Genomic DNA, 14,772 nt, shown 5'->3' on the forward strand with positions numbered 1-14,772 from the left:
ATTTGTGTTTTAAAGTGGCTTGGAAATACAATGATATTCAAAAGGAGGCAAATAACTAGTAGGAAGATCTTTTGTCATCATTTTGATGTTGCCACATTGACTTTAGATGCATTATACGTTACCTAGCTAAAATTGAGGGGAGGCCACCGGACTTTAGCTAGATAACGTTAGCATTGCTAGCTATTTTTGATGAACTTTCTAGCTAATGACAACATTGCCATTGTAGTGGTCTGGGTGTAGCTGGAGTCAGGCGCAGGACAGCAGAGATGAGTAACACAAGTAACTTTACTCAAATATTCCAATAACATGTCGTAATACCGAACCCACAATAACGGACCGAACATACATAAAACATTCACGCACAAAAACCATGGGGAAAACAGAGGGTTAAATAATGAACATGTAATTGAGGAATTGAAACCAGGTGTGTAAAACAAAAACAAAACAAATGGAAAATGAAAAGTGGATCAGCGATGGCTAGAAGGCCGGTGACGTCGACCGCCGAACGCCGCCCGAACAAGGAGAGAGACCGACTTCGGCTGAAGTCGTGACAGCCATCTGTCTAAAGTAACTTTGATGACATGATAATGCTGGCAAAGTTGTTTCGTACTAAATATTTGACTACTTTAGCAATGTAATCGTATTTCCAGGCAATATAGTGTAATTTAGACTAAAAAGTAGTTAGCCTCTGACCAGAATGACTGGGTTTATCACCACTAGTATGGCGCCGCCGAGAACGTTCATAACTATATTAATAATTTATTTTACTTTTATTTCACCTTTATTTAACCAGGTAGGCTAGTTGAGAACAAGTTCTCATTTGCAACTGGGACCTGGCCAAGATAAAGCAAAGCAGTTTGACACATACAACAGCACAGAGTTACACATGGAATAAACAAACATACAATCAATAGTACAGTAGAAATATCTATATACAGCATGTGCAAATGAGGTAGGATGAGAGAGGTAAGGCAATAAATAGGCCATGGTGGCGAAGTAATTACAATATAGCAATTAAACACTGAAATGGTAGAATGTGCAGAAGATGAATGTGCAAGTTGAGATACTGGGGTGCAAAGGAGCAAGATAAATAAATACAGTATGGGGATGAGGTAGATTGGATGGGTAATTTACGGATGAGCTATGTACAGGTGCAGTGATCTGTTAGCTGCTCTGACAGCTGGTGCTTAAAGCTCGTGAGGGAGGTAAGAGTCTCCAGCTTTAGTGATTTTTGCAGTTCGTTCCAGTCATTGGCAGCAGAGAACTGGAAGGAGAGGCGGCCAAAGGAAGAATTGGCTTTGGGGGTGACCAGTGAGATATACCTGCTGGAGCACGTGCTACGGGTGGGTGCTGCTATGGTGACCAGTGAGCTGAGATAAGGCGGGGCTTTACCTAGCAATGACTTGTAGATGACCTGGAGCCAGTGGGTTTGGCGAGAGTGTACAGGTCGCAGTGGTGGGTAGTATATGGGGCTTTGGTGACAAAACGGATGGCACTGTGATAGACTGCATCCAATAAGTCACCTTGTCCTAGAGATTTACAGGGTTATCGCAAAGTCACGCCAGGGTAAGCCTACACGAAACACAGACCTTATTTGAAGTGTTTCTCAAATCCGCTATTGGGGAAATTGAATGATGGAAAAAACGATTGGAACCATTTCACTGTTTTACCGCTGGGTTTTATGGGTATTATTCATACTGTGGTACCAAAGATTTTTATAACTAAACCAATGTAGACCACAGCCTGTCGTTTCAAATGGGAACAAATTAAGTCATAGTGGCAGAACAAGCAAGAAGGAGGACAGAGCCAAGCATGAGCTAGCGAGATCCTGTTGGCGCATTGCAGCATACATTTGAATATTTCTGTTAGGGAACGCCTACTCTGTGAAGTGCGCGTGTGCAATAACTCAATTCGCCTTTGCACTCCTGCACAATGCACTTTTTTTTTTAACTTTAGCAAAGGATAAAGCCTACAAAACTTAGTTCACTCTGTTCGTAACATAGTTTTGTGAACAAAAAACTGTATTAATATTAACTGTTTAATCGATGAGAAAATTAGCAGAATGTTGGCCAATGTAACTTTTTGTGAATTTTGAAAAATATATGTAATAATAAAAAACAAATCAAATAAAGGCTTCATATTTCATAAAGTCGTGTTAACTGACTGCTATTATCTCACAGAACAAACCGTATAAGATCTAAGCCTGTGAAATGATCAGATTTTATTTTCTGCGTTTATTCCAAAATTGTATTCTTTCCCCATTCATTTTTCCCATAGGGACGGCTGAACGAATCAGAGATAATTTATTTCCTGGTTTTATGACTACAAGCTGGTGAGTTCTTACCTACTGCACATGCAGCATCTACTCTTCCTGGGGTCCACATAAAACATACAAATATACTGAACAAAAATATAAACAAAACATGTAACCATTTCAACGATTTTACTGAGTTACAATTCATAGAAGGAAATCATTCAATTGAAATAAATTCATTAGGGCCTAATCTATGGATTTCACATGACTGGGCAGGTGTGAAGCCATGGGTGGGGCTGGGAGGGCATATACATCCACTCACAGGGGAGCCAGGCCCACCCACTGGGGAGCCAGGACCAGCCAATAAGAATTCGTTTTTACCCACAAAAGGGCTTTAATACAGACCGAAATACTCCTCAGTTTCATCAGCTATCCAGGTGGCTGGTCTCAGACAATCCCGCAGGTGAAGAATCCGGAAGTGGAGGTCCTGGGCTGGCGTGGTTACACATGGTCTGTTGCTGTGTGGCCGGTTGGACGTACTACCATATTCTCTAAAACGACGTTAGAGGTGGCTTATGGTAGAGAAACGAACATGAAATGATCTAGCAACAGCTCTGATGGACATTCCTGCAGTCAACATGCCAATTGCACGCTCCCTCAAAACTTTAGACATCTGTGGTATTGTGTTGTGTGACAAAACTGCACATTTTATTGGCCTTTTATTGTCCCCAGCACAAGGTGAGAGTAGAGTATTACTTTATTAATCCCAGTTTGGGAATTGTTTTATCACAGCATGCAACATCAATGTCTTGCAATGACAGAACACGCAACAATGACCAACACATGATAAAAATAAGAAAAATGAATAAATAAAATAACACATTAAGACAAAGTCACATGCACCAACCATAGTATCCATAAAATAATAGTCTTATTCAAGTGCTGTTTTCTATTCTACTCTTGGGAAAACAGGCAACAACATTTTCCAATAGAATGACCTTATAACACAGTTAATTAATTACACTCATTAAAAAGCCTCATGGCGGTGGGTAAAAATGACCGTCTAAACCTCTCTGTGGAACATCTGGGCAGGATGAACCTGCTGCTGAAGCTGCTCTTGTGTTGCATTAGAGTGCTGTGGAGTGTGTGTGTGTGTGTGTGTGTGTGTGTGTGTGTGTGTGTGTGTGTGTGTGTGTGTGTGTGTGTGTGTGTGTGTGTGTGTGTGTGTGTGTGTGTGTGTGTGTGTGTGTGTGTGTGTGTGTGTGTGTGTGTGTCATTGTCCATGATCGTGTGTTTTTACTTGCAGCCTTTTTATGAACATGTCCTGTATTGATTCCAGGCTGCAGCCAATTGTAGCACTGGCTTTATTAATGATTTTGTCAAGCTTGTTTAAGTCTTCCTTAGCTAAAATTCCTTTTCAGCACACAATGGCATAGGTCACTACACTCGCCACTACACTGCTATAGAATATACGAAGCATTTTGTCACATACACTAAAAGATCTAAGCTTCCTTAAAAAGTACAGTCTGGATTGGGCTTTTTTGTAGAGAATTATCCTTTCAGTTCAGTTTGTTGTCCACTATTACACCCAAGTTGTCACATCTGCTCTCACTACACCCTCTGGTGTTCATCCGGTGTCATCTTAACCTGCAGTTCTCCCCCTGTACGCTCTCTCTCTCTCCCTCTCTCTGTCTCTGTGTTTGTGTGGTTGGAGACAGGTGTGCTGGAGTCAGAGCAGATCCCTACCAGCTGCAAATCGTCCCATAAATCAAGACCTCTACAAATACTCATTCCTGCCACTTCCACTCTGCCAGATCGTAATCTCTGCTCATTTCCGCTGGCTCTTGTACCACATCTCACCACCCAACCACCTTGCTCTGGACTTCACTCACCACCACTGCCTTGGATTCCCCTCCGGACCTGTTTACCCTGTTCAACTCAGTGAACTCCAACCTCACTCTACACTTCTGGGTTTCCTGCAACTTAACTGAGTTACCCCGGTTCTGCACTCCACATCTCTCTGTGTACAATAAACATTTTGGTTCATTCATCCCTGCATCTGAGTCCGCTCTTGGGTTCCCTTGTGTTCGCTCCGCGAAACACAAGTACTTAGAGTCAACAGGGCCAATCTCTGCACAATTAATAGAAATGGGATTAAAAACATATTTGTGTAAGTGGCTCAGTTCATTCTTGTGTGTGAAGTCATTTGTGTAAACAGAAAAGGTGTCAGGACCGTCCCCTGCGGTGCCGTGTTTTTATATATCCGATCTGATACTGCCTGGTTCAGTCTTACTGTGGTATATTGGTCAGGTAGTTCACAATCCATTTGATTGTGTGTGGATTTACGTGAATGTCCTTGTAGTGATCGTGCTGTGTAATGATGCACCTGTGTAATGATCATGCTGTTCACGAGACATGTATTTACCACACCAAAATCTTAATATTTTACATTACTTTAGAAATTACCTTAAGAACCAGTATATAAGGTTCATATTTGGCTAAAATCATCAATATCAATTGTAATTTAATACACCTCTGCCTCAAAAATATGTACCATGATGGTAATAACTTAGCGTTGTGGTAATGACAGAGTGTGGTGGAAATTACATTTAAAATAAAACTGATGAAAAATACCATAAACATTTTTAATGTCACAGTAGTAGTTACTTGAACTCTGTGAATAATTTTTTGGGCCTGCAATTTCTGAGGCTGGTAACTCTAATGAACTTATCCTCTGCAGCAGAGGTAACTCTGGGTCTTCCGTTCCTGTGGCTGTAATGAACACGACGGGAGACAGAGAGCTGGTTTCAAGAGCAGGTGTTTAAATGTAAAGGACCACAGGAGGAGGCTGGTAGCTGGGTCCAGGGGCAGGCACAAGGTCATACACAGGGGGTCCAAAAAGGCAACACTACAGGCAGGGAAAGGGCTAGTAACTTTATCCGGGAGATCAGGCAATAGGTAGATAACAGGAAATCCGATAGGCTAAAGTACAGGCAGGGAATAGGCAAAATGCATCATTAGTGAGGCACACAAAAACTATCATACACGGGTGGATTAAATTACAGGAACAACAGTGCTCCGAATAGAAGTGTGTCACAAAACAAACAATACCTCACAATGATGGGGTGCAAAGAACTGAACTAAATAGGATGTAATAATGACATACAGGTGTGTGAACAGGTGATCAGAATTCAGGTGATTGGAATCTGGAGAGTGAGTTGCATTCAGGGGATCTGTGTGTTTGAGAGCGTGAGCTGGAAAGTGAGCTGCGTTCAGGGGATCTACGCGTTTGAGAGTGTAAGTTGGAAGCAGACGTTACAGTGGCGGTCCTCATGAGAGCCAGTTTCATCGTAGCGCTTGATGGGTTTTGCGGCTGCACTTGAAGAAACTTTTAAAGTTCTTGAAATGTTCCATATTGACTGACCTTCATGTCTTAAGGTAATGATGGACTGTCGATTCTCTTTGCTTATTTGAGCTGTTCTTGCCATAATATGGACTTGGTATTTAACCAAATAGGGCTATCTTTTGTATACCCCCCGTACCTTGTCACAATACAACTGACTGGCTCAAATGCATTAAGAAGGCAAGAAATTCCACAAATTAAGAAGGCACACCTTGTCACGCCTGCTCCCACTCCCCTCGAGCGCCAGGTTCCCCAGCATTACGCACTCCTGCCACCATCAGTACACACACCTGCCTTTCCCCATCACGCTCATCAGCGTATTATTGGACTCACCTGGACTCAATCACCTGTTTATTACCTCCCTTATATTTGTCAGTTCCCCATCTCTGTTCCCCGCTGCTGCATTAATTGTAATTTGTCTTTGTTTACCTGTGTGCTGACGCTGTTCCTATCTTGTTACCTGTCTCTTCCGCGTTCAATGTTCAACTCCCCGTACCTGCTTCTCATCTCCAGTGTCGGTCGTTACAGAATGCAGCAGCCATCATGCAAAGCATCGGGGAGTACTGACGTTCCGGTTGGTGGTGACTCGGGTCCAGGGCCGACACCGATGGAACTGGGGTGCCTAAGCCAACTCGTCGGGCTGTCACGCCCTAGCTGGCTCGAGAGGTTTCTGTCTCGGTTGGTTCGGAACGTGCCCATCCCACATCCGGCCTCAGCTGGATCATCAGGGTTTTACGCCCAGTCGGTTCACCAGGCTGCTATGCCTCTGCTGGATCATCGGTCTCCCATGCCTCAGTGGGATCGACAGGCTTTCGCGCATCACCCGGGTCGTCAGGCTCCCACGCCTCAGCCGGTTCGCCAGGCTCCCACACCCCTGCCGGTTCGTCGGGATTTTGTGCCCAGCCGGTTTGTCCAACACCCGTGCCTCGGCCGGCCGTCAGGCTCGCCGAGGTGGGACGCCGGGTGGAGCCCCTACGGGGTACTGTCACACCTGCCCCCGCTCCCCCTACCTGGCGCTCGAAGGCGCCAGGCTCCCCAGTATTACTCACTCCTGCCACCATAAGTACGCACACCTGCCTTTCCCAGTCATGCGCATCAGCGTATTATTGGACTCACCTGAACTCAATCACCTGTTTATTACTTCCCTATATTTGCTGCATTAATTGTTGTTTGTCTTTGTTTACCCCGTGTTCTGACGCTGTTCCTGTCCTGTTACCTGCTTCTCATCTCCAGCGTCGGTTGTTTCACACCTGTTAATTGAAATACATTCCAGGTGACTACCTTATGCAGCTGGTTGAGAAAATGCCAAGAGTGTGTAAAGCTGTCATGAAGGCAAGGACTGGCTATTCGAAGAATCTCAAATATAAAATATATTTTGATTTGTTTAACACTTTTTTGGTTACTACATGATTCCATATGTGTTATTTCATATGAGTAGGTGTTCTAAAACTTTTGACCGGTAGCGTATACATATTAATATTGTGCTGTTAAATAGATCTTTAGAATGTTGAGGCATTAGCCGCTTTGACTAGAGGGGCATTGTATACTCGGTGTGGAAGGCTACTTGGCCATATTACGCTGGTTGTCTGAAAAGAGCTGCACAACATGGCCGTGATGGCGGTGCGGTCAGTGGGAGCTGGAGGACCAGCCTCTTTGTCCTGGTTCAGCGGTGCACTGGTTGCTGCGGTGCTGGGAGACTGCGTTGGCAGATAATTTCAATGTGCCATGTTCCATGCAAGTCATTTGTTTATTGAAAAAAAAAATGCTCACATTAAATCTATGATTATCACAAAGCATCACAGTGTGTCCCAATCTTCATATTACTTTCACTTATTTGTTCTTCCAACAACATGCACGAGGATACAGCACAATAACATATCTTCCTGCGACGTGAATAGGCTACATTCAGTAGCCTATATTATGTTTTATTGTTACACACCGGATAGGTGTGGTAAAATGTGTTGTTTTACATTGTCAGGCATAGCAGTACAGTGCCCCTGGAGCAAATTAGGGTTAAGTGCCTTGCTAAGGGCTTATCGACAGATTTTTCACATTGTCGCGTAGGGTTTTCGAGCCAGCAGCCTTCACACCAGTCCAAACTAATCGAACTAAGTGGGAAAACGCACCAGAGTTTGTAAAAAAAACACTCCAAACCAATTGGTGTGAAAGCCCCCTAATGTGTAGGTCTACAGTACAAATACTCACATTTATCACCATGCATCTACCTCCCCTAAGCCCTATCAAATATGTGCATTGCTCAGAGCAACATTAAGCAATTTATTAAATAGAAAAAGGCTACACATTTATAGCTGTCTTCTGTGAATGTGCCCCTAAGCCCAATATCACACACCCATCACCACATATTCTCATGTCGTCATCATATCGTCGTTGTGTGTTTCCCCTCAGGTATTTTACAGTACGTGATGACACTGCCATGACAAGCTGTTTGGTCCAGTCTCTGCTGACCAGGGCAGGGTTCGACGAGCAAGACATGGCAAGCAGGTAAAGTAGACAGGGGTCTGTCTGCATTACAGTTTCAGTACTGTTCATACGCACCTATTAAGCATCTATAAATTATATTTAAAAACAATATTGCTTTTCTCTGCAGGTTTGCAAAGTAATACAGCCATTCTGCAGGGCAGGGGTACGGAGCAGGTGTAATCCAGGTGTTGAGGAAGCTTGCATCTCCATACTTGAATGATCTTCCAGCCAGGGCTGGCTCAGTTCAGCGGTCGTGGCACATTTGGGAATGGTGGTGCAATGAGGTTAGCGGCTCAATAAGTACAGCTGTACTTCCGTATATCCTTTGTCTTTCTCTCCCTTTCTTTCTGCTCCCAGTGCTCCAGACTTGGTGCGACGCTGACCCACTCTTGTTCTCTGTGTTACAATGGAGCAGTACTCCAGGCCCTCACGGTCCACCTGTGCTTACAGGGGCTTTGGAACTGCCACATGTTTATTAACAAACTCATGTTATAGATGGAGGAGGTGGAAGGAGAAGATGCTGCTCACAGTGACGCCAGAGTGTAAGTACTTACTGTCACACCCTGATCTGTATCACCTGTCTTTGTGTTTGTCTCCACCCTCCTCCAGGTGTCGGCCATCTTCCTCATTATCCCCAGTGTATTTATACCCGTGTTCTCTGTTTGTCTGTTGCCAGTTCGTCTTGTCAGGTCTTACCAGCGTGTTTTCCCGTCTCTCTGCTTTCTCAAGTTCTGTTTCCTAGTTTCCCCGGTTCTGACCATTCTGCCTCCCCTGACCCTTAGCTTGCCTGCCGTTCTGTACCTGCCTGACTCCGACTCGTTTACAAACCTCTGCCTGTCCTGAACTGAGCTTGCCTGCTGTTCTGTACCTTATTGACTCTGCCCTGGATTACGGAACTCTGCCTGCCTTTGACCTATCTTTTACCTGCCCCCTGTTGGGGTCAATAAACATCTGTGACTCTAGCTGTCTGCATCTGGGTCTTATCCTGAGTTCTGATAGTACGAACTGGCCATGACTGACCCAGCAGACTCAGACCAGCTCCACAATGCTGTTTGATTCTCCGTTGTCCAGGAGAGAGGCTGCTCGTAAGCTGCTCCAGCTAACTCAAGAATCCCGTAGTGTGGCAGACTACGCGGTGGATTTTCGCATGTTGGCAGCGAGAGTGCCTGGAACCCGGAAGCATTGTTCGACATGTTCCTTCATGGATTATTGGAGGTGATCAAAGATGAGCTAGCAGCCCGAGAGCTGCCCATGGACCTTGACTCCCTCATAGACTTGACCATCCGGATCTATTGGCAGCTTCGAGAACGTCGGAGGGAGAGGGAATCTGTGCCCTGTCGCCCTCGTTCACCCTCGATTCCAACCTCGCCCCTGCTCTATAGGCCGGGTCACTTACAATACCACCCCCATCAACCTACGAGTTTCAGGGAACCACAGCGAGGCAATCAAATTTTTGCTGATTAAGTCTCAGATTCCCGTGGTATTGGGATTATCTTGGCTCCAGCGACACAATCCCCTCATAGACTGGACTGCTGGTGCCATTATGGGCTGGAGCCCCGCCCATTGTCTGAAGTCAGCGCAGCCTGGGCTCGGAAGTTGCCCCGGACCTCTCTGCCATTCCCGCGGAGTTCCAGGACCTCCGGGAGGTTTTCAGTAAGGCCCAGGTCACTTCACTTTCTCTGCACCGACCCTATGACTGCGGGATCGACCTTCTCCCAGGCACCACACCACCCCGGGGACGACTGTACTCTCTGTTGGGTCCAGAGACCAAGGCCATGGAGACCTATATCGAGGACTCCCTAGCTGCCGGGTGTATCCGTTCTTCTGCCTCCCCCACCGGCGCAGTGTTCTTCTTTGTGGAGAAGAAGGACAAAACCCTACGCCCATGCATTGACTACCAGGACCTCAATGACTTCACGGTGAAGAACCGCTATCCGCTCCAGGGGGCCACCGTTTTTTCCAAGTTGGATCTGTAGAACGCCTACCATCTGGTGCTGATACAGGAAGGGGACGAGTGGAAGACTGCCTTCAATGCGGCCATTACGAATACCTGGTCATGCCATTTGGATTTACCAATGCCCCTGCTGTGTTCCAGGCCCTGGTTAATGACATTCTTCGCAACATGTTGAACTGGTTCATTTTCGTCTACCTCGATGACATCCTCGTTTTCTCCCACTCAGCCCAAGAACACATGCTCCACATCCGACAGGTCCTCCACCGCCTCCTGGAGAACCTGCTTTTTGTGAAAGCGGGGAGAAATGCTTCCATCACTCCATCATCCCCTTCCTTGGTTACATCATCGCTGCAGGAATGTACAGATGGATCGCAGGAAGGTGAGAGTGGTGGTGGATTGGCTCCAGCCTACATCCAGAGTGCAGCTGCAATGTTTTCTGGGATTTGTCAACTGCTATCGCCGCTTTATCCGGGGTTACAGCACCCTGGCTTCCCCCGTCTGCACTCACCTCTCCCAAGATTCCGTTTACATGGTCCCCAGCTGCTGACCGGGCGTTCCGGGACATCAAGCACTGTTTCACCACTGCTCCCATAATGGTTCATCCTGACCCGTTCAGTCAGTTCGTAGTGGAGGCTGATGCTTCAGAATGTCAGAGTGGGGGATGTCCTGTCCCAGCGTTCTGCCCTGGACCTCAAGTTACATCCCTGTGCCTTCTTCTCCCATCACCTCAACGCCACGGAGAGGAACTACGATGTGGGGAATCGTGAGCTTCTCGTGGTGAAGATGAATTGGAGGAGTGGAGACACTGGTTGGAGGGGGCGGAACATCCGTTTATTGTGTGGACAGACCACAAGAACCTGGAATATCTCCGCAAATCAAATCAAATCAAATTTATTTATATAGGCCTTCGTACATCAGCTGATATCTCAAAGTGCTGTACAGAAACCCAGCCTAAAACCCCAAACAGCAAGCAATGCATGTGAAAGAAGCACGGTGGCTAGGAAAAACTCCCTAGGAAAAACTCCCTAGAAAGGCCAAAAACCTAGGAAGAAACCTAGAGAGGAACCAGGCTATGAGGGGTGGCCAGTCCTCTTCTGGCTGTGCAGGGTGGATATTATAACAGAACATGGTCAAGATGTTAAAATGTTCATAAATGACCAGCATGGTCAAATAAAAATAATCATAGTAGTTGTCGAGGGTGCAACAAGCACGTCCGGTGAACAGGTCAGGGTTCCGTAGCCGCAGGCAGAACAGTTGAAACTGGAGCAGCAGCACGGCCAGGTGGACTGGGGACAGCAAGGAGTCATCATGCCAGGTAGTCCTGAGGCATGGTCCTAGGGCTCAGGTCCTCCGAGAGAAAGACAGAAAGAGAGAATTAGAGAGAGCATATTTAAATTCACACAGGACACCGGATAAGACAAGGAGAAATACTCCAGATGTAACAGACTGACCCTAGCCCCCCGACACATAAACTACTGCAGCATAAATACTGGAGGCTGAGACAGGAGGGATCAGAAGACACTGTGGCCCCATCCGATGATACCCCCGGACAGGGCCAAACAGGCAGGACAGGGCCAAGCGTCTCAATTCCAGGCAAGCTAAGTGGGACCTGCTTTTCACCCGGTTTAACTTCTCCCTCTCCTACCGACCAGGATCCAAGAATATCAAGCCAGATGCGCTGTCACGCCGCTATAGCCCCGTGGCTACACCCTCAGACCCCAAGACCATCCTTTCCACCTCGTGTCTGGCGAAGGCTCTCAGCTGGGGAATAGGGAAGCAGGTCCGTGAGGCGCAGTGTTCCCAACCGAACCCTAGGGGGGGGAGGGGGGGCAGATAACCGTATGTTTGTGCCTGATGCCATCTGCTCCTCGGTCCTGGAGTGGGCCCACTCCTCCAGGCTTGCCTGCCACCTGGGCTCCCATCAGAGCCTGGGTGGGCTCCGATGGTGCTGTGAAGGTGCAGAGAATGCTGATATGAATACTTGCAGAGGCAACCAGGCTTTTGGCTCAAATTTCCTGGTACTGGGTTGACCTTAACAAGGGGTCCAGGACCAGTGGAAGCTAAATATCCCCATAAGATCCACCACCATATTTTACAGTAGGTATGGGGGTTCTTTTCTGTATATGCATCCTTCGTTCCAAGCCAAACCTACCACTGGTGTGCCTGGCCAAAGAGCTTTATTTTCATGTCATCTAACAAATGTAAATGCCTGGAGTTTTCTAAATGGCAATGTCACTTGGATTGAAACCAGTGCTATGGTCAGGTGACATGAAAATAGAGCTCTTTGGCCTCGCACAAGTGGTGGGTTTATAATCGAAGGAAGGATACATATGCAGAAAAAAAACATACCTAGGATATCAAGGATCTGGAAAGATTCTATATGGAGGAATGGTCTACAATCCCTCCCAATATGTTCTCCAATCTCATAAAACATCTAGAAAAGGGCTGTGTCGTTGTCCTCGGAAGGGGAAAACGGGTGCTAATAATTTTGAGCTCTATCTTTTTGGGGGATTTTTTAAAAACTTGTTAAACAAAATCTTTCTCTGAGCAATTGTATTAGTATGAAGACATATAATTTCATTTTTCTGCATGCAATATAGCTCAGTATTTGTTTCAGGTTTATTTTATACAGTCTTTTTTGCTCAACTTTATCAAGGGTACATTGATAGTGTCACGTCTACTTCCGCTCCTCTATCATTATGGCACCTGGCTTTCATCATTACACGCACCTGGGCTTCATCATTAAACACACCTGGCCTCCATTACCTCACTCATTACCGCCCCTTATCTGGCACTCCCTTAGGTTCCTTCCCCAGGCAGCATTGTTTCTGTTGTTCATGTCTAGACGCTACTCCTATGTTGTATCATTATTTGTTATATTAAATTTACCACCTGCTTCTTGACTCCCAACGTCTACGTTACAGATAGCTATTTCATACATCCTCTTATTTCGTGGTCCTCCTTTTGCCATCTGTTGAACAATTAACCTCTATGGGCTAGGTGGGACGCTTTCTTCCCACCTACTCAACAGCCAGTGTAATCCCGTGGCGCGTTATTCAAATACCTTAGAAATGCAAAACCTTCAATTTTTCAAACATATGACTATTTTACACCATTTTAAAGATAAGACTCTCGTTAATCTAACCACACTGTCCGATTTCAAAAAGGCTTTACAACGAAAGCAAAACATTAGATTATGTCAGCAGAGTACCCAGCCAGAAATAATCAGACACCCATTTTTCAAGCTAGCATATAATGTCACATAAACCCAAACCACAGCTAAATGTAGCACTAACCTTTGATGATCTTCATCAGATGACAACCCTAGGACATTATGTTATACAATACATGCATGTTTTGTTCAATCAAGTTCATATTTATATCAAAAACCAGCTTTTTATATTAGCATGTGACTAGCATGTGACTAGCATTCCCACCGAACACTGCCGGTGAATTTACTAAATTATTCACGATAAACGTTCACAAAAAGCATAACAATTATTTTAAGAATTATAGATACAGAACTCCTCTATGCACTCGATATGTCCGATTTTAAAATAGCTTTTCGGTGAAAGCACATTTTGCAATATTCCCAGTAGATAGCCCGGCATCACAGGGCTAGCTATTTAGACACCCAGCAAGTTTAGCACTCATCAAAGTCAGATTTACTATAAGAAAAATGTTATTACCTTTGCTGTCTTCGTCAGAATGCACTCCCAGGACTTCTACTTCAATAACAAATGTTGGTTTGGTCCAAAATAATCCATCGTTATATCCAAACAGCGGCGTTTTGTTCGTGCGTTCAAGACACTATCCGAAAGGGTAAATAAGGGTGACGAGCATGGCGCAATTCGTGACAAAAAAATTCTAAATATTCCATTACCGTACTTCGAAGCATGTCAACCACTGTTTAAAATACATTTTTATGCCATTTTTCTCATAAAAAAGCGATAATATTCCAACCGAGAATCTGCGTTTAGGTAAACAGACAAAAGAAAAGAAAGCATTCGGTTGACTCGGGCACGCGCCTTAGCCCATAGTACTCTGAGCGGCCACTTGCCAAAAGCGATAAAGTGTTTCAGCCAGAGCCTGCCTCGATATCGTTCAGCTTTTTCCCGGGCTCTGAGAGCCTATGGGAGCCGTAGGAAGTGTCACGTTATTGCAAAGATCCTCAGTCTTCAATAAAAAGAGCCAAGATGAAACACAACTTCTCAGACAGGCCACTTCCTGCATGGAATCTTCTCAGGTTTTGGCCTGCCATATGAGTACTGTTATACTCACAGACACCATTCAAACAGTTTTAGAAACTTTAGGGTGTTTTCTATCCAAAGCCAATAATTATATGCATATTCTAGTTACTGGGCAGGAGTAGTAACCAGATTAAATCGGGTACGTTTTTTATCCGGCTGTGTCAATACTGCCCCCTAGCCCTAACAGGTTAACGTAAACTCACTCACTTTTGCACATCGCGTACAATTGACCTTATTTTAGCGCCCCAAAAAACTTTAAACTTCCAGATCAACTGTAATATCAATACCAATGTAAAGCACAATTTCTCCCCTTTCCAACAAAATCAATGACGAGACCTTCATGATGCCCATCTCTGCATGATTCAAGAAGGCAATGAGCTCCGTCGGGTCTTTCTAAAAATGGCGGGTGGGGAAGCTAACCCTATTGCTT

The sequence above is a fragment of the Salmo salar genome, chromosome ssa01 (genome assembly GCF_905237065.1).
Source record: "Salmo salar chromosome ssa01, Ssal_v3.1, whole genome shotgun sequence".
In the NCBI taxonomy this organism is placed as follows: domain Eukaryota; kingdom Metazoa; phylum Chordata; class Actinopteri; order Salmoniformes; family Salmonidae; genus Salmo; species Salmo salar.